This window comes from Ambystoma mexicanum, chromosome 4p (genome assembly GCF_040938575.1).
Source record: "Ambystoma mexicanum isolate Mex_15411 chromosome 4p, UKY_AmexF1_1, whole genome shotgun sequence".
NCBI classification, from domain to species: domain Eukaryota; kingdom Metazoa; phylum Chordata; class Amphibia; order Caudata; family Ambystomatidae; genus Ambystoma; species Ambystoma mexicanum.
This window is the reverse complement of record NC_090927.1, coordinates 162,887,363-162,912,873: the sequence shown is the minus strand read 5'-3', so window position 1 is coordinate 162,912,873 and position 25,511 is coordinate 162,887,363.

Below are 25,511 nucleotides of genomic sequence, written 5' to 3'. Positions count from 1 at the left end.
AAGATGTTAACAGCACCCCTGCACCTGCAAGGCTGTATGTGACCATGGTGATGAAGTGACGGGTCACGCAACGCACAGGCACCACTAAACTGCAGTAAAACCGTGCATGCAACCCCTGCAGCCTACATGCGTGGAATTAACCTCCCGCAGTACGCGGTGGCACCCAGGAACATGAAAAACGCATACACGTGGGACACGCAGGCTACTATGACCTCAAAAACAGGTACGCGATACACCGAGGCACCCGCAGTGGCAAAAATAGCGTGTGCGACTCACTGTCGGACTAGCGCGATGATGAAAAACACGCGTAGCCAATACCCCTGCCAAAAGAAGAGATACGTCCTTGATCTGCTGTGAAGTTGTGATGGCGCGTGAAACAACACGAAGTAGCAACACACACTTCTGTCTCCACGAAAGGCACGTACAGCGAACTGCTGGCCCCGCTCACCTTTAACCCGTGCTGAGGGAAACAACCCCGCGCTTCGCGTCAATTACACGCTTAGGCCCTTTCCTTGAATTACATGCATTCACACACGGATATGTGGTTTTTTCATGTGCTGATCCACTATGCACTCGTGTTGATGGAAACGCCCGTGCGCGCTACGTCACAGACACGCTTACACACTAAGGGCCTTTCCTCGAATTACACGCTGACGTTCAATTTTTTCACGTGCCAAATCACTCCATATCAAGCTGGCCACGTGAAAACACACGGAAGACTACACTCCTGCCCAAAAAGCCATTTTCCTGTCCCCAAGAGCCCTGAGCACGCTCCCACCTGCCATCTGCTGCTGCCTGCCTGCCTGCTGGCCACGTGCCCTGCTATTTGGTGCCTGCACGTCAGTCAACTGCAGGGGTCCAGTTGCTGTGTCCACCCCTGCTGGAACAGAAGACTCCCGACTGGGATACCATCGCTCCACAGCCCAGCCCCAGGACCCAGTTGCCCACCCACGCCTGCCTAGGGGGTCGCCATGTCGGGGCAAACACCATCCGAGACCACTGGTGACCCCCAGCCACAGAGGCAGAGGGCCACCAGCTTCAGTGAGAAGGAAGTTGGTGTCCTGGTGGAGCATGTCCTGGGGCATTATGATGCCCTCTTCACACCATTGCGTGCCGACAAGGAAGGACGGGAGAGGATCTAGGAGGACGTCGTGGTTGCCATCAACGCGGAGGGGGTGGCAACCCGAGACAGCAAGCACGTCCGGAAGTGCTGGGAGGACCTCAGGTCCAGGATCCTCAACAAGCGGGGTGTTGTTGGCTGCATCTGCCCCTGCACTTGCCAACAACCGGCTGATCGGGGCAGCAGATGACATTACTGCCCCAGGGACACGTGTCTCGTTCAGGGCAGCCCTGCGTGCACCTACGGTTTGCCTCCTGCCCTGTTGGAAATCTTCCATGGACTCTTCAAGTGCCAGCGCAGCCTGTGCTGGCAGACCCTGAGCCTGGGTGGTAGTGTCCACAGCTGCACCTGCAGCTACCATTACCCTTGGGCCCATGGCAGTCGATGAAACGGACTGCCGGGTCACATGGGCGCCAGTGCCAGATGCAGAGGCTGCATCTCCCGGAACCACAGGGGGTGGTGGCATGACTTCACAGACACATGGCACAACATTGTGCCCAAGTGGCGCACCCCTACCTCTTCCCCCTCTGCGGCCACCCTGGACACCCTGGAGTCCCCCTACTCCCCGTTCACCCGGCCACATCCCTGACCACGCCCGCCATGAGGAGTATGCCCAGCTGAGACGCCCCTCACCATTGGTGGCCTCCCAACCATGGCACAGATGGAGTAGTGCCGGCACAGATGGAGAAGTGCCAATGGGAGGCGTACACCACAATTGTCCTGGGCAATTGGGGTGAAGTGGGTGGGATGCAAGATGTTAACAGCACCCCTGCACCTGCAAGGCTGTATGTGACCCCGGTGATGAAGTGATGGGTCACGCGCAACGCTCAGGCACCCCAAAACTGCAGTAAAACCGTGCACGCAACCCTTGCAGCCTATGTGCGTGGAATTAACCTCCCGCAGTACGCAGTGGCACCCAGGAACACGAAAACGAGTACACGTGGGACACGCAGGCTACTATGACCTCGAAAATGGGTACGCGATACACCGGGGCACCCGCAGTGGGAAAAATAGCATGTGCGACTCACTGTCGGACTAGCGCGATGATGAAAAACACGCGTAGCCAATACCCCTGCCAAAAGAAGAGATATGTCCTTGATCCGCTGTGAAGTTGTGATGGCGCGCGAAACAACACGAAGTAGCAACACACACTTCGGTCTCCACGAAAGGCACGTACCGCGAACTGCTGGCCCCGCTCACCTTTAACCCGTGCTGAGGGAAACACCCGCGCGTCGCGTCACTTACATGCTTAGGCCCTTTTTTCTCGAATTACACGCATTCACACACGGACATGTGGTTTTTTCACGTGCTAATCCACTATGCACCCGTGTTGATGGAAATGCCTGTGCGTGCTACGTCACAGACACGCTTACGCACTAAGGGCCTTTCCTCGAATTACACGCTGACGTGCAATTTGTTCATGTGCCAAATCACTCCGTATCAAGCTGGCCACACGAAAACACACAGAAGACCACGCTCCTGCCCAAAAGGCCATTTTCCTGCCCCCAAGAGCCCTGAGCATGCTCCCACCTGCCATCTGCTGCTGCCTGCCTGCCTGCTGGCCACGTGCCCTGCTATTTGGTGCCTGCACGTCAGCCATCTGCAGGGGTCCAGTTGCTGTGTCCACCCCTGCTGGAACAGAAGACTCCCGAATGGGATACCATCGCTCCACAGCCCAGCCCCAGGACCCAGTTGCCCACCCAAGCCTGCCTAGGGGGTCGCCACGTCGGGGCAAACACCATCCGAGACCACTGGAGACCCCCAGCCAGAGAGGCAGAGGGCCACCAGCTTCAGTGAGAAGGAAGTTGGTGTCCTGGTGGAGCATGTCCTGGGGCATTTTGATGCCCTCTTCACACCATTGCATGCCGACAAGGAAGGACGGGAGAGGATCTGGGAGGACGTTGTGGTTGCCATCAACGCGGAGGGGGTGGCAACCCGTGACAGCAAGCACGTCCGGAAGCGCTGGGAGGACCTCAGCTCCAGGATCCTCAACAAGGCCCGGCGCCTCGTGAAGGCAGAGGATGCAGAGGGGTGCTGGGTCCACCTGAGCAACATCCGGATCAGCGTCCTGAAACGTCTAAGCCCAGCGCTCCACGCCCAGATCCTTCGGAGGAAGACCCGTCTGGAGTTGAGCGGTAAGTGGCCATGCATTGCTGTGTGAAACAGGGCATGTTGCAGTGTTCTGGTAGTCAGCTACTTGCCTGTATGTGTGTGTGCCGGGACATCATGGTAATGCATGTGAGACCAGTAATGCGTGAACCACATGGATGGTGCATGTGTTCCAATGAGACATGGGGAGCTGCATGCAGAATGCACACATGAATGCATGCCAGTCCCTGTTCTTGGACATGGGTGGGAGGTGAGAGATGGGTGCTGCTCTCATGTACATGTATGGTGTGCATGTCAGTGTGTCTGAGAAGCATGTGTGTGAGTTTGAAATGCCATGGATGCATGACACATGTCCGTGACGATGTGTAGATTTACTCATGCAGTCTGGTCACCGTTGTATCCACTGTGTCTGTGATGCACGAGCCATGATGCATAACCCTCCGGTGATGTGTGTGCATGGGATCAGTATGAGCCATGATGCATGTGAGTTTGAAGGCAACATTTAGGTCCATGGAGGGCCTTATACATGGATGCTGATGTTGATTGCATGCGCCGTAGCTGTTTTGTGCATCTGTGTTGCGTGTATTGACTCATGTGTTCTTGAGGGACAGGATCGAAGTGACGTTTGACAGTGCCACTCATGTGTTATTGCTTCCTGTCTAGGGGACTACTGTACAGTGCCCTGATGCTTGTGTTCTATGTCTCCCCCTACGCAGCGTCGAGTGAAGAAGAGGGCGGAGACAGCGCTGTGGAGCCAAGCAGCGGGGATGCCTCCACCGGGCGGCGGTGCAAGGCCCAGCCACCCTCCCAGGAATTGCCATCATCCGGGAGCGAGAGGACTGGTGCCGCGTCTGCCACTACGGATGTAGCGGAAGGGCCGGGTGAGCCCCCACAGGGGCTTGCAATGGCGTAAGACGGTGCAGAGACATCCAGGTTGGTGGTCTCCACAGAGGAGGAGGAGCCCGCTACTGAGCCGCACATGTTGCCTGGTGGGGGTAGTACCACTGGTGCAAGTGGTGCAGTCCAGGGTCAGGAGGCAGCACAGGTCATGTCGCTGTCCCAGACCCTGTGACTGCACCACCATGCACCAGCAGGGATGCCCCGTCCCAGGCCCGTCCGCAGGCAGGGGGGAGGCCCACGTCATCTGGCTCTCCACTACCTGCGGACGAGGAGTCCCATGACCGTATGGGCTCTGTCCTGATTGGTGTCGCGTTGCGCACGCGTCACATTCGTGATGACGTGCGTGCTTCCTGGGGGGAGCCCGCACACCATCACAAAGAGCTGCGTGGCAACGTGGCACTGTTGGGAGGGGCCCTGCTAGGTGGGTTCCTACATGTGTCGCGCACTCTGGTGGACCTCTCCTCCTCTGTGGAGACTATGCGCCCGTCATTCTCCCTGCCGTCTCCCGGCCCAGATTCCACCAGGGTCCCCTGTGGACCTGGCCTGACCAACACAGCCAGCTTGGTGGAGATCCCATCCCTGCCACAGTCGGGAGTCGGCGGTCCAGCAGGGGTTGGCACCCCAACAACTGGAGACCAGCAGATGGAGGATGTGCAGGCATTATCGGACAAGGCACTTGGACAGCAGCAGCAGGCTCTAGGTGGGAGCAATGATGGCTCGGGGCCATCAATATCAGAGGGGCAGGCATCGGCCAGAGGGCAGGAGAACCCTGGAATGGGAGTATCTTCCGTGTGGCTGCGGTTGGGCCAGCGTATAGATGCGGAGCGGCGGCGGGCGGAAGAGGCGTGGCTCACCATGGTCAGGGCGGAGTTCTCCATGCATCGGGCGTTGAGGCGGGCTGAGAGCCTCGAGGCAACTCGCAGGGTGTTGGAACAGGCCATGAGTGCATCCCTGCGAGACCTCGGGGCCCGGACAGAGTCCCGCCTCCAGGAGATAGACATGGAGTTCGATGATGCCCTGGCCCGCAACATCACAGAGTGAGCCGCAGGACTTGCCCGCCGCCATTGTATATAGTTAGTTAGTGATAGGTTTCATTTCTTTTTTTAATTATTTTGGGACTCTTGGACAATGCCCCACGTTTTTGTATATAGTTGTAAATTAGGTAGGGTTTTGTATATAGGTTTCATTTCATTTGTTGGGCTCATGGACCCTTGTTGTGATATTTGTACATAGTTGGACAGTGGATTATTTTTTCGAACATCATTTACCCTCACCATGGATCAGTGGTTTTTTTGGATTTTGGTTTCCTTTGGATTTACTTTGATGGACAGCGATTTTTCACAAACTTCATTTAGGATTCATTTGGATTGTGTCATCATTATTGTTTTTTTTAATTTGGACATGGCTTTATTTCTTGTTTATGATTATTTACATGCTTTGAATCATTTTTATTATTTTGATTGCTTAATTCCATGTGTGGTATTTTCTCTTTGGTTTACTGCATGTCACAATGTGGGTTTACACAATCACTCGCACCCAGTGTGTGTGTGTGACGGACATGTGTTGATGCGCATAGTTGACTTTTGGTTAGTGACAAGTAATAGGCCTTTCAGTGTGGGGTGGATGGGAAACTTGATTGTGTCTAAAGACTGGGGTGGCGTGGAGTGGGATTTTGGTGGACATATTGCCCATGAATGTGCATCTTCATGACATATTGGGTGGGGACCTGAGTCGGGGCCTGACCCTCAATGCTGGGTGGATGGGGGTGCTGGGGAACATGAGTCGGGGCCTGCTGGCAGGTGCCCGTCAATGCTGGGTGGATGGGGTGCTGGGGGACATGAGTCGGGCCTGACCCTCAATGCTGGGTGGATGATAGGAGTGCTGGGGGACATGAGTCGGGGCCTGACCCTCAATGCTGCGTGGATGGGGGGCCTGTGGAACATGAGTCGGGGCCTGACCCTCAATGCTGGGTGGATGGGGGTGCTGTGGGACATGAGTCGGGGCCTGACCCTCAATGCTGGGTGGATGGGGGTGCTGGGGAACATGAGTCGGGGCCTGACCCTCAATGCTGGGTGGATGGGGGTGCTGGGGGACATGAGTCGGGGCCTGACCCTCAATGCTGGGTGGATGGGGGTGCTGGGGACATGTGTTGGTGCTCGCTTGTGCGTGGTGACATGTGGGCTGGCTGAGGGGCTTTGCCACGGTGGATTGGCTGCCTGTGGGGCATGGCCAGGGGTGTAGTGTGTTCCCCTGTGTTGTGTTCTGCCTGCAGGCCCTGGGGAGGGGGGAGAGGGCACACCTGGGAGGACACACACTAACAATTTGTTGGGTGCACCCCCGAAATACACGTACCCCGCTCGCACAGGGCCAATCGCGTGTAATTCTCCCCGCGCACCGCCGAAATACATGTACCCCGCTCGCACAAGGCCAATCGCGTGTGATTCTCCCCGCGCACCCCCGTAATACACGTATCCCGCTTGCACAGTGCCAATCGCGTGTAAAACTTCCCGCGCACCCCTAAAATACACGTACCCCGCTCGCACAGGGCCAATTGTGTGTGATTCTCCCCACGCACCCCCGAAATACAGTACCCCGCTCGCACAGGGCCAACCACGTGTAAAACTTCCCGCGCATCCCCGCAATACACGTACTCCGCTCGCACAGGGCCAATCGCGTGTGATTCTACCCGCGCACCCCCGTAATACACGTACCCCGCTCGCACAAGGCCAATCGTGGGTAAAACTTCCCGTGCACCCCCGAAATACACGTACCTCACTCTCACAGGGCCAATCGCGGGTAAAACTTCCTGCGCACCCCCGAAATACACATACCCCACTCGCACAGGGCCAATCGCGGGTAAAACTTCCCGCGCACCCCCGAAAAAAAACACGCACCCCTCTCGCATTCGTGGTTGGGGGGCTGTATGCTGGTCCACTGGCCTGTGCACCATGTACAGGATTTGTGCTGCCCCCTCCCTGTGCGCCATGAACACGTGTTCATGGAGCACAGGGAGGGGTTGGGGGTGTAACTGGTGCTGCTGCAGGGTCGCTGCGCCACTCTGCGCCACGGCTGGTTATGGATGTTTAAATCCATGAATACGCTGTGCGCGGAAATGGATTTTGGTGCACGCGGCTGGCACAGACTGCCGAACGCGCACACTGTGCACCAGCCATGGGCGCCACTTGTGCGCTGAATTCTATGAATTACCCCCTAAATGTCTTAAATGAATACAACTTGGCATGCTTGGTGTTTTTTCTTAGCACCTTAACAAGGGATGATTCAGCTTTGCACGTTCACCACCATCAAAAATAGATAACCAGTCTTGGCTGCCTTCAGCCTTGACACCAGGCCAGACAGACTCGCCGTTCATGTCCTCGATCTCAGCTAATTCTTGCTGCGACACAGCTCTCGGCCTTTGCTCTCTTTGAGTCCAGACTTACTAAATTTGTGACACCGATGTCCAGCTCCTATTCAATGGTGGCTCCACCTGCAGTCTATTCACTACATATAGCCAGCTTCTATGATCAGTTAGTCTACTTGCGCTACTGGATCTGTACAGTTATTGAATGGTTTACATTTTCTACAGTGCTCTTCACACGTGCAATCTTCCCTTGCATATGAATGTTTACTCTATTCTTAACTTCGTCATCAGTTTCTATAAGGTCCATATGTTTTGTTCAGCCAGTTTTCTCAGGGTGTCACATTCGTCGCGTGTGATGTTACTTGCTCCTCTTTTGCTCTTTTTCATATCTCTTCGGGGAGTTCCTCCCTCCGAGTGTTGTCTCTTCGGGAATACATTTGGTAGGGCTTTCTGAAAGAGTATCTTCTTTTAGTTTAGTTTATTATTTGTATAGCGCGCCATACCCTGGAGTATCAGGGCGCAAACAGACAAGGATATGCTCAACTTGGTTACAGGTACATAGAAATCAGATGAAGGTGCAGAGATGCGCTGAGCTTGGTTACAGATATGCTCGGCTAATTGCAAGTACAGGAAAAGGCAGGAAGTGTAGACATAGACATCAGCAATATTACAGTAAGCAGATATGAACAAGGAGAGATCAAGGACAGGGGAGCAGGGAGCATGCTCCTGTTCGCGTAATATAAAGTTATATACAGTAATGTACAATGTGACAAGTGGACTAGTTAGCTGTCGTTGGGGAGAGATCAAGGACAGGGGAGCAAGGAGAGATCAGGACAGGGGAGCGAGGAGCATGCTCCTGTTCACGTAATATATAGTTATATACAGTAATGTACAATGTGACAAGTGGACTAGTTAGCTGTCGTTGGCTCAGCCACCTAGTGAGGTTTTGTCTAAATTTTGCGAAAGGCTGAGGTTCTCTGACATCATGCGGGAGGGAGTTCCATAACTGCGCAGCCTTGACCGGGAAGCTATTTCCTCCTATAGTGGCAAGTTTGAAACGCGGGACTTGGAGGCAGTTTGCGTTGGCTATTCTGGTAGGTCTGGAAGAAGTCCTTTTGCGTAATCTATCCATGAGGTAAGGTGGAGCTTTGTTGTTGATACATTTGTGGGTGAGGGAAGCGATTTTGAGATGAATTTTGTCTATGGTGGCGAGCCATTTGTATTTTCTTCTTGTCGAGGATATATGCTCGTTTCTATTAATCTTGAGTGCTGCTCTCAGGGCATTGTTCTGGAGCACTTGAATTTTGTGGATGGTCTGTTTATTAGCTCCAATGTAAAGTCCATTACAATAGTCTAATTTGGACAGTATCAAGGCTCTGGCAAGTGTAATGCAACTATCTGTGGAGAGGAATTGTTTGCTCGCTCTGATAAGTTTGCATGTATATGCGGTGGCAGAAGCTAGAGAGTTAACTTGTTTGGTAAAGTTCATGGTGGTGTCTAGGTAGAATCCTAAGGTTTTTACTTCATGAGCTACTTTTATGTTGTTCCCATCAATAATGAAGTTGTCGTAATCAGGGCTGAGTTTGGATATATAGGTAGTGGTGCCCAGGATGATAAACTCAGTTTTATCATCGTTCAGGCATAGGCCGTGTGTGGCCATCCATGCCTGAACGATGCTATAGATCCTGTTCACTAGGGCCAGGTCCTTGGCGTAGTCTCCTGAGAGCGGGAGGAGGATCTGGGTATCGTCTGCGTAGTTAGTGTAGGCGATACCCAGATGATCCATTTCATCAAAGAGAGGCTTCGTGAAGACATTGTAGAGGGTGGGTGACACACAAGACCCTTGTGGAACACCGCATGTTATGGGGATTGGATCTGCTGAGGCTGATGGAGCGAAGACTCTCATGGTCCGATTACTCAGGAATGACTTGATCCAAATTATGGCCTCTTTTGAAAAGTGGGCTGCCGAGTCGAGGTGACTACAGAGGACTGTGTGGTCCACTAAGTCGAATGCCGCTGATAGGTCCAGGAGGAGAAGTAGGGCCGCTTGGCCATTGTCTCTGCAATCGTCTATTTGGGCCTTAAGATCTATTAACGCTGTCTCGGTCCCATGTTGCGGGCGGAATCCTGATTGACGGATTCCAAGTAGGTGGTTAGACTCTAGGAAGCTTTGAATTTGCAAGTAAGCCACTTTATCTAAAATTTTTAGGAGAAAGGGCACAGTCGTGATGGGCCTGAAGTTAGTCGGAATGGTAGGGTCAAGGGTTTGCTTCTTTAGTAGTGGCAGTACCCAGGACTCTTTTAGGTTGATCGGTACTGAACCTGAGGTGAAGGAAGAGTTGATTAGTTTGGTTATAAATGGCGACAGTTCTCTCGCAGCATCCTTGATGAGTTGTGCTGGGCATTGGTCGCCTTTGCAGTTAGACGGTTTGAGTCCCAGGATGACCTTTTCTACCTCTATGGGCGATACCTTAGAGAAGCAGAAACGGGCTCCCAACTTGGGCTGTGGCGGTGGCGCTGAGCTCTGAGGGATGTGTGGTGTTAGTGATGCCTTCTTGATGGCAATTTTGGTTTGCAGGTTTGCTACCTTGTTTGTTAAAGCAAGTTGTATGCTAGAGCACCATTTTTTATCCTTGGTGCAGTTTTCTTGGGGTACAATGGGTGTTTCCAATTCTTTCAGAATGCTGAACATTTCTTTGACACTAGATTTTGAGTTGGATATTCTAGTATTGTAGGTTTCTTGTTTGGCTAATAATATTTCTTTCTTGTATTGGGAGGAGGCTTTGGAGAGGTTGAGTTTATTTTTGACTGATGGGGAAAGTCTCCAAGTAGTTTCAAGTTTTCTTTTGGCCAGCCTAAGATTTTTTAGGTGGGGCGTGAACCAAGAATTGAGGTGTTTTTTAGGTTTGCTATTTCTTAGTTTGAGCGGGGCTATGTGATCCAGGGCTGAGGACATGGCTGCATTATGATGTTCGACTAACAGATTGGGGTCCATGCAGTCGGGTAGTGAGTTTAATTTAGGTATTATAACGGGCATTAGATTTTCTACTGTCATTAGTTTTTTATTTCTCGTTGGCAGGGGTGGGGCAAGTGAGGACGGGGCAGTGACCCGGTGGGTTGTCACTGAGAATAATAGCAGGTGGTGGTCAGTCCAGATCTGCGGTACAGAATCCGTAATATTTACTTTGCAATTATGTTCTGCTATCCAATCAAGGATGCGACCTTTGTTGTGGGTGGGTAGTTCAACTTTTTGGATGAATCCCAGCTCTTTCAAGGTCAGAGCAATCGCTGACGATTGGGTGTCCTTATTGTCATTATAGCCTAGATTAAAGTCTCCTAGCACTATTGTTTGGGATGTATTTTTTAGGTTATTGGACAGGGATGTCGAGATGTCCTCAGAGAAGGTTCCGATAGGACCTGGTGGTCTGTAGATGAGGATGATGTTTAGGGTTTGGGAGTTGGCGATGGCTATTTTGACCGTGAGGCATTCACAGGATTGCATATTGGTAGTAGTGGTGATCCTCATGTCCAGGCTAGTTTTAGCTATGATTGCTAGACCTCCACCTCGGGAGGTAAGTCTGTCCGCATGTAGGATTGTATAGTTGTCTGGGACTGCTAGTGATAAGGCTGGGCCAGCCGCATCATGTAGCCAGGATTCTGAGATGGCCAAAAAGTCTAAGTTGTCTGTAGCAATGATATCTGAGATCTCTGTGGCGTGTGCGACTAGCGACCTGGCGTTTATAAGTGCACCTTTGAGATATGATTTGTGGTCAGCTAAGTTAGGGCTGGTGGTGTTATGACTACCTTTAGTTGCCTGTTTGGAGTTATTTATTTTGGGTCTGTTGGGCTTAGGCTGTTTCCTAGTAGGTTCCGCAATACCCTTCAAGGGTAACTGTATTTTGTTTCGGGATTTTGATAGTTCAGCCTTCTTGGCTGGTAGCTCATGCAGTTTGGACAGGCGAGCACGTAGTCTAAGGTTTCTGTCTACAGTGTTGCATGGCCTTTGTAGGGTGGTGCTATCTGGATAGTGGGTCATTTTAAGTCCAGTATTGGGTTGTTGTGTGTTTAGCATGAAATGGCAGGTGCAATGGGTGGAATAGGACGTGGTGCAAGGACTCAGAGTGTTAACTTTGGTGCTTATTTTAGGTGGTTGTATTCCTAATGTGATGAGGAGGGCGATATACAGTGGTAGCCAGGGTGACCTGTAGGCAAGACCCAGGGAGTACATGCTAAGTGACTGGATAATAATCCGATAGGAGTAGTTTCGGTGGCAATTGAGGTGGCTAAGACTAGGCAGGCTAGATGCAGCTATCAGGCTAGGTGCAGTTTCAGTAGCAATTTGAGAAGGCCAAGAACAGGCAGGCTAGATGCAGCTGTCATGCTGGGTACAGTGTCAAGGCACAAGGGCACAATACAAGTCAAGTGTGGTCTATTACCGACCATGGGGCACAATGCAGATCAAATGTGGACAATTAGCGACCATAGGGCACAGTACAGAGCAAATGTGGTCTATTAGCGATCATGGGGCACAATAGGGCACAGTACAGGGCAAGTGTGGTCTATTAGCGACCATAGGGTACAATGTAAGTCAAATATGGTGACCATAGGGCACAATGCAAGTCAAATGTGGTCTATTAGCGACCATAAGGCACAGTACAGATCAAGTGTGGTCTATTAGCGACCATGGGGCACAATGCAGATCAAATGTGGACAATTAGCGACCATAGGGCACAGTACAGAGCAAATGTGGTCTATTAGCGATCATGGGGCACAATAGGGCACAGTACAGGGCAAGTGTGGTCTATTAGCGACCATAGGGTACAATGTAAGTCAAATATGGTGACCATAGGGCACAATGCAAGTCAAATGTGGTCTATTAGCGACCATAAGGCACAGTACAGATCAAGTGTGGTCTATTAGCGACCATGGGGCACAATGCAGATCAGATGTGGTCTATTCGCGACCATAGGGCACAGTGCAGAGCAGGTGTGGTCTATTAGCGACCATGGGGCACAATGCAGATCAAATGTGGTCTATTAGCGACCACAATATTTTGAATATTCTCAGTGGCATGATCACAACTGTTGGTGTCAAGCATGGCACAATCTCAGGCTTCCAACATACCGGAGGTAGGCAGGGGGGCGGGACTTCCTGCAGAGGCATTCAGCTGCTCCTCTACACAAGATTGGCTTTTCTTGTTGCACCTACAATCCACCCAATGATTCGGACAATGGGCCCCAGACACACACCATTGGGGCCCTGCATAATTTACATGCTGCAAAGGAAAAAGAAGGTGGGGTGGAGGAGGACAATTGGTTAACTGCCATGTTTTCATGGGTTCCTTCCTGGATGAACATAACCGTAAAAGTGCTAGTTCCCATCGTTGTCCTGTTACTTGTCATATTTTGCTCCTGTCAGCTGGTCCTAGGGTGCTGCACGAAGATAATGACCAGAGGAACGACTATGATGTCCAAACCCTTAAAACAGGTGGTGCCACTTCCATCTTGAAACCTGTGGATACTCAGACAGATACATGGAATGGGGAAATTGAGCACCGAATGGTCGGGATATGGAATCCAATTGGTCCCCAGGTACACTTACGTACCCACCTCCCTATCCAGAAAATTATAATGAGCATTGGGTTGATTACGCAGGAGATGGGCATTATTGTTTTCGAAAGTGCACCCCAAAGGAACTTGCTTGGAGGGGAGAAAGCCTCCATTATGTTTGTAAAGTATGGGTGCCAAAGGATGATTTTGACAGGGAGAGGGGAGCTAGATTAGCTAATGAATTAACTGAAGGGGGCATTAGGGATGCAAGTGCAACGTCCAAAATCTGGAAGGATGTTCAGACTGAAAAAATGGTATTATCAAGTAGAGCTGATCATTTAGTGGCAGCATTGTTGTCATTTAGTTTAGCATTTTTGCACAAACGGATCAAATGATCACTGCACCGTTCTGCAAGGGAAAGCAAGGTTTATTGCATGCAAAATGTTCTTAGATGGTCCGTAGTACGGAACTGACATGGAACAGAGCTCGTCATGCCCCAAGACATTTCAGGTTATATAGCAGAAAACTACTTATTAGCATACATAGGTTACAATGTTATCCCACCACCCTCATTGGATACCACCTAAAGGACATGCTAATGCCCCCCTATATTCCCTGGAGCGATTGGTCACACCTTATCTAAACCCATTCCCCTACCAACATGGCCCACTGTATCATCACTACTGAATCCAGCTACATGATTGGCCAACATGTACAATCAAACACCAATTCATCGTGAACATCATGTGATCTAAACCACGCTAATCCAGACACGTTCAAAGTAAACTGCTGAGGCCGGCTCAGCTTTGACAAGACAATATGCCTTATTATACCAGACACTGTGGCGCACACAAGCTGCACATCTGAAGTCGGACTAAATGTATTGCCATCACCTCTGCTTGTCCTATCCCAAATCACTGAATGTTCCAGACACGGCTCCCCCCTTATCTCCTTCAAACCCCAAGTGCCCAGTAATTACATGACCAAGGCACCACTCTTGAGTCTGAATTTCAGAGATTTATTTGCTTTTGGTTATACGTCAACTTGTTCAAATGGAGTGATCGCTCCTTGAGTGAGGGCATTAGTGCTCTAAATCCTTGCCTGGCCTATGGGCATCATAAAACCTTGGGCCCTCTTCTCATGAATCTGTCCTTCAAAGGGCGCATCCGTACCTGCCTTCCCCACAGCTAACATTCCATTCCTACCGCTTTCAGGCGCTGCAGCTGGATACAATTAGTGTTTATCTGTGTACCTCGGATGCCTCTGACCTTGGCTCCTGTCTTGGAGAACCAGAAAGGGATTTATCTTGTAACGAAGCTAAATGGAGCCGCAGCTCTACATCTGGACCTTCATTTTGTTCATTCTGTACTAGGCCTTAAAATTCAATGTGGCGGCCCTCCTGCCATGTCGACCTTCTGAGCTCTCTTTTACCACAGTGCCTGTCTGACTCCATCTTCCACCTACTTCAGCCCTCTTCTTGTGTAACTTTGTGTACTACTTCCAAACACTTGGCCTATACCACACTGCCCTATCTATAACCTCTGCAACAGTAACATATTTCTTTCTCTTTCTTTCTCCTTCTGTGTTGCTATATATGGGTATCTATATGTGTAAAAACTAACTACTAGTGATACGTGTGCCTTCTGCCACGTGGACCTCATCCTGCTCACACTGTAGTATGTGCTAATAGGTTTTTCGCAGCCTGAATGTTTTTGCCTGGCTGCCATGCTGTAAGCTGTGAGAAACCAGAAGGTGCCTCACCCACTAGTCCCCGGGGATCTGACTTCCAGGTGGCCAGGACACAGCCATCGCTTTTGAATCCAGTTCCTGGTGGTGGACCAGTGTGGGAGGATCACCTGGGTTAGGGGTCTTTGGTGAGTGGGAGTGGGACAACGATTGGTGAGACGCAGTATCACCTTCCCTCTCACACCTTTACCCCATCCTACCAGTTAGGATATTTAGGAACTCTACCCCACCCCTCTTTAACAACACAAAAACCTTCACATGGACAGCCCGCTGTGAGAGAAAATAGACGAACACCCGAGCAGTATACCTGACATGTCCCAATACATTGGTCATGAGAGGTCAGGCAATTACTGGCCATCACACACACCTGACTTCGATTAAGCTTCCCCACCGGGATAAAAGGCAGAGCATGATAGCACACTCTGAGCGAAGAAAAGCACATGAGGAAACAGCAGTGTCAAGACCACAGCTGAATGAGAGAAGAAAGGCGGCAAAACAGAATTGGACCGCAAGGAGGGAAGTTCCATTAACCTTTTCGACAAGGAACCGTTACTTTCCTGAAGTCTTGAGAATAGAATGCATAAGACCAGGAAACTAGGTTGACGAATCCCGCATTGTGTGTCGGAGATACCCAGGGCCCTCCTGCGTCAATAATCAAGGCAGGGAGAAGCACCAGCTACCATGGTACTGTCCTTGGCTCCAAGAACAAAGCAACGTCAGTGAAATCAACACAGCCGGTGAGTTGGAGAGACTGATACAAGACCGGTCTGTGTTGAAGCCAAAGTTGCAATCCGCAACATGGTATGACGAGCACTGGAACAAACATTGTTAAAACGCTTGTAATAAGAGACACAAGTAAAGTTGAACTGCTGATGAGTGAATGAACTTTAAAAGCAAGATGCAATACCTTTGACAGAGAGGTCCGGGACCACGTGGATACTCAATCAAAGGTCCCTGTAAGGTATCCAGCTGAGAAAAAGTGAGGAAAAGGTTATTTCTAGAAGAGAACGAGTAATTGGGAATCAAAGTGGTCCTGCGACAGGTCGAGCACAATCCTGCGCACAGTCGAAGGTCTTCGATTCTGATGATGTAGAGAAAGTTTGAAAAGTAGATTAATCTGGTTCAAGCATGGCAGAGGTAGACCAATTGAAGGTTTTGTGTTAAAGTAGGTGTGAGCCGGGCAGAGGGGCACCCGGGGTGAACAGCAAATCACCCGAGAAGTTGTACATGTGAAATACTAAGAAGGAACTTTGATGTTTGTCGTGTTGCCTCAGGCCCTCTAAAATTTGAATGGCAAAGAGACTGACACAGAAGGCCCTGATGTTGAGGGTGTGAACTGCATGCTCATGCTAGAGAAGCTAGAGACTGTGCTAAACTTGAGTGTGCTGCCTTGTCTCGTGCTGAAAACGTGGGGAAGGGAAGCCAGTGGCTTAAATAGCTTGACATATCATTTCATGATCAACTTTCTTTTGCATAACATTGTTTCCCACACTATTTGTATTGGCAATAGGTTTATTAGTATAGGCCCTTTTATTTTGACAGACTTGACTAGGACTGCGTTATTATTATTTGATGGCCGTAGCTTGCTCCCATATTTAGATTTAGGATTAGATATGATATTATATGATAGGTTATTTATAATGCGCATAATACCCAGAGGTTTCTAAGCGCAAACCTGGGGATCGAACCTGTGGTGCTCTGTGTCGTCTTGCTTCCAAGGCGAGCACATTGCCCCTGAGCTATCCTTCCAAGAGAGGCATTTATCAAAACCAATTGAAGTTTGATAAACACCCTTGAACTGTGATGACTTGTGTCTGTCTTACTGTTTGATACCATGCCTTCCTTAGAAAGAGCATCCCAACATTATGGGTGATTTACGTCCAGAAACATGCTGGAGGTGATTCCTCCCACTTTCTACTGATAAATCGGCAAAATCTGAAGAATTACCACAGCAGTTATTCTGCCGGCGGTAATTCTGCCAAAATCCTCAATGGAACAATATGGACTCCAAATAAATAGGGACTAACACCACCACCACTTGTATTCCAGCGGTAAATCTACCGGACCAACTGGCGGTAATGGTCAATCTGCTGGGTGGTATTCCGGTAGATTTACCGCTGGAAAACCACCCAACTCGTAATGAGGCTGTGTGTGTTCCTCACATGTATAAAAGGAGCAGTAGGGGGACAAAATAAGGCTGCAAGAAATCAGCAGCCATGGTCAGATCTGATAAAGAGGGGCCCTGGTGAGCACTAAAGTATACCTTGTGAAGAGAACAGACAAGAATTGTCTGATTTATTACTTTCACTTCACAAGTGCTCAAGGTGCCTTTGCACTGATGCTTAACCTATTAGCATTTGGAGTCATGGGTGACAGCTGCGCCCGCAGACTGCTCCTTGCATGGGCCATGCCGCAGAGACAATTTACATAATACATGAGAGCTCCATCTGCCCTCTGTCCCTAGCACACCCAGGGACCTCAAGGACAATGCCAGGTGGACCCAATGAGTTATTACCCCTGGTTACCCATAAAAGACATCCCCAGATGTTTGTGCTATGTACCGGATAGCACATGATTTAGGGTTGCCAGCATTGCCATTCTCAAGTTGTGTATTATTTCATAAACCTCAGGGCACTAAGCAGAATGTGAGAACTACTGTATTGTAGCATTTAATTCAGCTATTAGGTAAAAATATATTTTTTGTTTTTCTGAAAAGTGCATTTGCGCAGCGGTTGACAGAAAGTACCAGGACGGAAGACAGACGCTGCGGGGGAATTAGATAAGTGTGTTTGTGTTTAAATGATGGTGAGCAAGAGGAGATCAGTGGTTAAATCCCCCAATTTTAAGGGTGAGTGGGGTGAGAGATTGGGTTCTGTGGGAGTTTGGGGAGGTGAACCCCTCACCAAATGTGACAATGGTAAGGGGTTCTGATCAAAATAAGGGAACAGCAAGAATTGGACATTTGGAATTAACGTGTGTTGAATACGACTTTGGCTAATTTGGGTTTGAATCTAATTTGTCCTACTATGTTTTTGTTTTTCCCCTTCAGTTTGTTTTTTCCAATATGGTGTTTATCAAATCATGTTGTTTTTTTCTCAACCTAACATACCCTACCCTGGTCCAACCCCCTCAATTTCTGTCTTTTTCTCTGGTTATACAAATGTATTTTTGGTGGACATTCTATGTTGTTGTATTTTTGCCATAACATGTTGTGCCAAACACGTGTCGCCTTACAGACGTTACTTATGTTGCAATAAACCGACAGTTGACTGGCGCAAATTGTGTGTTGGCCAATAATTTCATTTCTTACTTAGAAGGTAGTGGGAGCCTTCATTGCCTGCACGCTATGCAACAGTAGTTAACATCAATAAGGAGGCTTTTGGTTCAGATTTACTTTCACTAACCCTGGTCGCGTGAAGAGTCCTTCAGACCAACCCACAACAACGATTATATGTCTAGAGGAAGCAAAATTAACCTGCCTGTCTCACTATTTCTCGCACACACATGCATTCATTTCCGTGATCAATTATATATATATCTTAAGTTCTGAGTAACACTAGGCATTCTAGCCGTACTTCTACCACTTGTCGGTCAATATTTCCAAATCCTTGATTTCACAAAAACCTCTCTAAATTACACTTTAAGACACATTTACAAATAAATCAAAGAATTTATTTTCCCCAATAACACCAGCAACGTAGAGAATCAGAGAACTGGTACATGCCACCCATTTCTCATGTGGCGCCGGTGCCGTGGGATGCTAAAAGGCAAAAGAAGGGTTTTATTTAGGGAAACTGTTATCCATTCAGAATGCACATTAGAATTCTATCACGTAAGTATAGGGGTCGCCACCCTTTCACTTCCGAGTCCCACTCTGCAGTTTTAAGAATGAGGGGTATGTGGGAGTTATAGGTGCACTATTTATCTGGGACTAGAAATAACTCCTTTCGACTGGCTCTCATCTCCCTTCCATGTTGAATTGCTGTGACCTTCACATAATACACATTATCAAACTTATCTTCATTAGGCTCTAATGTGAAAGTCATATCACAAGCAAATGTGAACTATTTCTGTGAAACCACTTTGGGTATAATTCAATAAGATTCTGATTTTTTAGAGAGTGGTGCAGGAATTGCACACAATCGCCACCTGTATCTATATTTCACACACAGCTCAGATAGGTATTTTAGGTTGGATTGAATTGACACCTAATTTAAGTTTACATACAGTGAGATTGCACTGTCTATTTAGCATTTAAATCGATGTATTTGATAACACCTTCTGAAACCACCCCCTTTTGGGGATTTAGCAGGAAAATAGTCACAGAGAGCATATATCATTTCTTTTTGGGGAAGTTTCATACTTACTTTTGATTAATCTTTAGAGGCATCAAGCCAGGAGAAACCCTCAAGTAATCCCAGGGGAATCTTACCCATCCTTAAGTTCTCATGTGGATTGCAATCATCTCCATGAACAGGACATGTCCCATCTGTGGCCCATAAATTGATCTCTCTCATTAATCCATCCAGTAGGAACAGGTGATATTCTTTCCTGCAGCTCCCAGTGTCTAAATCACTCCGCTCTGCCCCCACAATGTTTAAAATGTCCAAAATGACCACCTTATGTCATAATTAAGTCACACTGTGTGATTGGCCAGGTTCCTCCACTATCACTAGCCCACCTCATAGTTAGATACTCATATATAATACAGACACCCAAACCCCATTGGATGATAATCATTTATTTACTTGGGATAAAAAATGGTGGGGGCCAAAACAACTTCTAAACACTTTACATGATACGTCATTTATCTAACATACTTCTCAGTATCAACATACAAAGCTATTGAAACCAAGATTATTGGAATCAATGCCTTCAGGTGTGCACACAGTGGCACAACTAGTTGGCTTATTGCTCCATAAATACATAATTCTGTCTCATTTTCTTTGAGTGTTTTATTTTATTAAAACATTTCACAATACAAAATATCAAGATAAAACAAAATATTAACATTTAATCAATAATTACTTCACAATACATCAGCAAATTTGGTGTCAAGATGAAGAGGAGACTCTTTACCATACACATATTTCTAAGTGTTATCGTACACAAATCAGAAGTGATAATCACTTCTGCATAGTGGGTAAATGATAAATATGTGCTTTTGTACAGCCAAGGGGAATGTACATGCCTAGCCTTGCCCCTCCTATTCACTTGAAGTCTTGCGGTCAGCACCTGAGTTGAATAAACAGCCCTTTTTGAGGCCTTGAGTAATGATTAATGTGAGTCAGTTGACTGTGCTCTTTTCTTTGGCTCTCATTAGACCACACACATGCTGGAGTTTTATGATGATGGATGCTTCAGCAATTCATGCTAATTACAATGAAATTGTTTGGAGCTGGCTTGTACATCCAATCAATTGTTCAACTCTAGATATTAATATTTACATATACCGCAAATCCTATTTTCCTGGAATGTTACAGTATTTTTCTAACACTCTCAACTGAAAGACCGAGTTGAAAACCTGGTGAACTTGCAGTCAGCACAATATCAGGTTGAATCAAACTCCAATGTTATTCAAATGAATCACTACTTTTCTATACAGAATATTGAAGAGTATTATTTAAGTTCATTTCATTATTATAAGCTTTGTACAACAAGCTGCCAGTTGTTTGAGAAATATTATATTACATAAAAAACACTCTGAATTAATTATTATTCCTTTCATTTGTTGTACAGTATAAAAAAACGAGCGTGCCATTCTGAATACTTGATACGATTATACCACTGAGATGTTATCATTTTAAACATTCTGTATCACAGTCCATGTTTTCCTGTTAACAGGATTACATGTTTTACATATTTAGGCCTCTTTGCACTTTTAGAAATGAAGCTCCATTTTATACTGATTTTTTCTGTACCTTATGTTTTCACATGACATTGGTTAAAACCCAGTTTTTGGGTGGAATGTACTCAAAGAAACAATATGCCGAGTCTTACTCAGGTGTGCAGGTGATGCTTGCCACAGAAGCGAGTGAGTGGCGGAAATCATACCTAATATGATTAATTTTTATGGTGCCTCTCTCACTAAAACTTTAAACAGTCTCCATTGGTCTTTTATTCTTCCTACACTGAGCCATCTGCCTCACACGTAAAAGGAGCGGTGCAGTTCACAGTTTTTTTGGCATCAGTTTGCTTTAAAGAAACAGTCTTGGGATCAGTTTATTTTGACAAAAGTAGTGTGTGTTTATTTGTAAACAATGATCAACTTCCTTCTAGTCTTCCCAACATTGCTTAATCTGCCACTGTGTGCTGCAATGTTGCTGACCCTAACCACTGTAATTTAACTAGTATTCTATGGCATGGTGCCATGTAAGATCGGATTGTGCATGCGACTCTATGAAACCTGAAAGCTACCTGCCAGGTACAGAACTGCATACATTATATCGTTGGGTGGATTGTGCCTAGCAAGATGGGCCTTATATCTCTCTTTGACTGTGTTTGGAGCCAAGGAGTGTGCAGGGAATTACATCTCTGAGACTGTGTCAAAGAGCCTACTGGGTGTTCTAGCCCTGTGGTTGGTTTTGAGATTCAAGAGGCTTGATGGTGCCATATCCCTGTATGTCAAGAGGCTTTTTGGGCATTATATTCACAAAATGATACTTACATCAAAGATGCAGAGGAGAGAACAATTGCCTCTCCCTCTCCTTCACCTTTTGCTAAGATTGCTCTCAGACAAGAACATCCTTTTCAGTTTTAGATAAACCCCTTGAACATATAGGAGTTCATCATACCCCCATTACTAGTTTGTAAGTGGGAGCTTACCTAGAACACATGCTAGGCAGTCCTCCTAATATGACTCAGCCAGCAATCCCCAAGCTAGACAAACCTGAACATAACTAGGTCAAATCCATTCAATGGTTGCAGGATGTGTCCCAATGAATTATTTGTCCAAGTCTTTAGAGAGACAAACCATAAGGGAGAGTCAAACCTAATGGAAAGTATATGCGGAAAGTTCAGATTCCAGAGGTATGGATTGGACTCTGCAGACCGGGAAAGCCAGATTAGCAGGGCCTTTGTGACAGAGCCCTGTGCTACATAGAGGCTGTTAAGGGTGGGATTGGCAGGGTCCCACTCTTGGTCAACACTACATGTAACAAAGTCCCCGGTCCCACTCTGGGGACTTCCAGTGGAGTGAACAAGGTGGACAGATTTCTCCCTAAAATGATGAGCCCTGGGTCGGTATGTGAAGGATCCATTAGTTAACATCATCTCAGTGCAGGGGGGCAGTCGCATGTTGCCAACTAAGAACAACAACTACATCTGGGAAGTGGACACCGGATTGGATCAGGAAAATCAGGTTCTCGCCAATAGCAAACCACAGTGCTTACACTTCCACTGCAGTGTCCCAGGACTCTGTAGCTTCTGGACCTTTAAAGGAATAGAGGAATTGCTGTCATCTAAACCGTAGCATCAGCCCACTCTGCACCCTTCACACAGGTGCAGGAATTCCAGCGTGCAACCCTGATGACCCCAGCGCATAACCCAAACATAACATATTGCAAACCGGAGATAGCTCAGCTCAACCACTAATCACATACTAGAACCCTGGGTGGGTACGACAGCTAATCAGGTTGCTCAAATCCCAGGCTAACTATCACAATCTAAGGCTGAGCTCTGAGCAAGAGGTGCGCTGCTCGTACCCGCTCTCCTGCTTCACTATGTTGAAGCGCTATTCTACTGCATCTGCCCCACCACTGCCACAGCCCCACCAAAGCCCTGCCCCACTTATCTGGGCAGTAGCTGCTCACCATATCCCCGGTCCACGGTCCACAGAGCCAGCCATGGAAATGGAAGATGGGCTCTTCATGAAGCCGCACCTTCCATTTTCGTTCAATTGCTTTAGGAATCCTAGGGCTACTAGCTCACGAAAGCGTATGGCGGGAAGACGTAAAATATCATTATTAGAATATAGGATATCTTATTGTATTATTAAATTGGATTATACAGGCTCATTTTGCTGGTTTTATATTTATAAATATTAGATGCATGATTTTAGTATTCATCATTTGTAAATTGTGTGAAAAGTAATATTTATAACACACTAAATAAACACAAATAAAAAATGCAAATGGCATGCATAAACCATAATTCCATCTTCAGTATTTTCTTGAAGCATGTATGCTGATGTCTCTGTTGCCACACAAAGGGCGTGGGGGCACAGGTTATCACTGCACCTGCGTAGGATATCGTCCCATTGGTTCCCATTCTTGTGGTGGGTTTAAGATTCAGAACAGCCTCCCAGGACATGAAGGACTCATGAAGATTGCAGGCAAAAGGCCAGGGAAAAAGAAATAACCAATAAGCACCGACAGAAGAATCCCCGGCATACAAACATGCTATCGCATAGTCACCCAGTTGCCGGCTTGAGACATCCAGCAACAAGAACAGTCTATGAAGGTTAAACACTTAATTTGTACCATATATAAACCTAGATCAAACATCATCTATTAAGCGGGTGAACACGCCCCACTACTGCCGGCCTAGAATTTGTTGGAGGCCTTTGGGTTAGACTCAAACAATATCAATGGAGGCACAATCAAGATTACCTGGTTTAACCAACATTTGGTGAGTGTTAAATGCCGGACGGCCCCTCCCCCATTCACAGCGTCATTATCAACGTTTAAGAGATGTGGTGCTAGCATATCCATGAACGCTACAGAAACGAGACCCGAATACCCGTCAATCCCCGGCTCTGTCCCTCTGGCCATGTGCTCAATAGCCACTATATCATCGAGGGCATTGTTGGGTCATCTAGGTATTCCTCAAACTGTTCTCTAGTCTTAGGTATCTGAACAGTCTGTTATTGGACAACTTGGTGGTCACCAATCATTTGGATTTGTTGGTTGTTGAGGTTCCTATTGAAGGCTTTTAAACTCAGTCTGATCGAGCACCTGCACACAATCCGGATCTGCAGTGTGCATGATGGATTACCCATCATGCTTTCTGTTCATAACCAAGCCATCCTATTACCAGTCTTCTCTTTCCTATGTAAATCCACAGTGTACTGGATTATCAAGCGTATCACATCTGTCCAGGGGTATCTTCCAATACAACGGTTATCTCAGTAGGTTGCCCTACCACCCCTTCATCAATGACACCGTTACCATGACATTCTAAGTTACGATATTCCAATCTAATAACTTCCCTGCCACGTCCTGTCCTAACACCCCATGTAGTGGAAGTGAGAATCCGTTAGGAAAAACTGTAAGGGCATCCCAGCCACTGACTGGAGACTCTTTTGATCACTGTTAGATGTGAGTGATTCAAATGAGATCTACCCAAAGCATTCTGGTCCTGCTAATGTTTGTGGGAATCCTCCGGGGTCCTCCAACACCAGCACCATGTCCATACACATGTGAAAAGAAGGAGAAATCCTACTCATGAGCATGGTGTGCTCTACAGAGCTCTGTCAACTCAAACGGATTCACCACCTTGTGTAAAGTTTTGTTCCAAGTCCCTACAGTCCTAGCTGGGTTCAACGGCCTGTCATGCATCGGGCTGAGTAAACCAGTATAATCGTCATTCCAGAACAAGTGGCAGTCTTCATTCTCACACAGTGGATTCACAGTTCTATGAAATATCCCTGCAGCCCGTTTTTCTCTGAAACACGTTTTCCCGGGTTCCATAATGGCGCTGCAGAGGAAAAGGTAACCCTCTCAGCACCCCATTCCCCTTTTATCTCTCCCTGAAATCCCCTTTCTCCCCTCCGACCCTCACCTCATGTCATGTGTTCTTTGAGGGAGACAACCGCCGCCTCCGTCCCACCCTCCCATTACCTACATGCTACACATACATACACACATATACACATGTAGATATAGCCATACCCCTCCCCAAACCACTGCCTTAACTAATTTTTCACGCCTCGGCCGCCAGCCCCACTTCCTGGATGCACTGTAAGCACATGCGTTGTTCCCTGACAGGCTGCTGTCTGGTGAAACGGCCTGCCAGGGAACAATATGCGGTGCAAAGTCGCTAGACGGGATTCACATATATTGTATTCCGTAGGTATTTCTAAAGCGCAACAACAAAGACGCAAGGCATCAAGGCGCTAGGGTAAGAGAGAAGTCACTAAACAGTGAGGACTAAAACAGATACTTTTTTAAAGCTTTTCGGAAAGGGATATATTCAGGAGGATTTCGAAGATTAAATGGCAGGGCGTTTCAGAGCATAGGGGCAAGAACAGTAAAGGATCTTCCTCCCGCTCTGACACGACGAAACTTAGGAGCACATAGCAAAGATTGATTGGTCCAGCGTAGTGGTCTGCCAGGAATATAGGGCACAAGTTTAGAAAGCAAGAATTCTGCCCCGACGTCGTGAGTGGCACAGTGAATGAGACGGAGCACCTTAAAAATAATTCGGCTCCTAATGGGAAGCCAATGCAGTTGGTTGAGTAGTTCATGAGAGTGAGCTAGTCTGGGAGCTCCCAGAGCAAGGCGCACCACTGCTTCTGGAGAGTTTGAAGGCATTGCAGTAGCATCTCTGGTTGACCCAGATAGATGGTGTTATTTATTTATTTATTTATTAGCATTTATGAAGCGCGCATCAGCCCATAGCCATTGTGTCGCTGTTAGAGAGAATACTTGCTGCTTACATAGGAAAAGCATAGAACTCATTGTTAACAGGATATGAATAAATACAGAACTTAGTTGCATGATCCTGC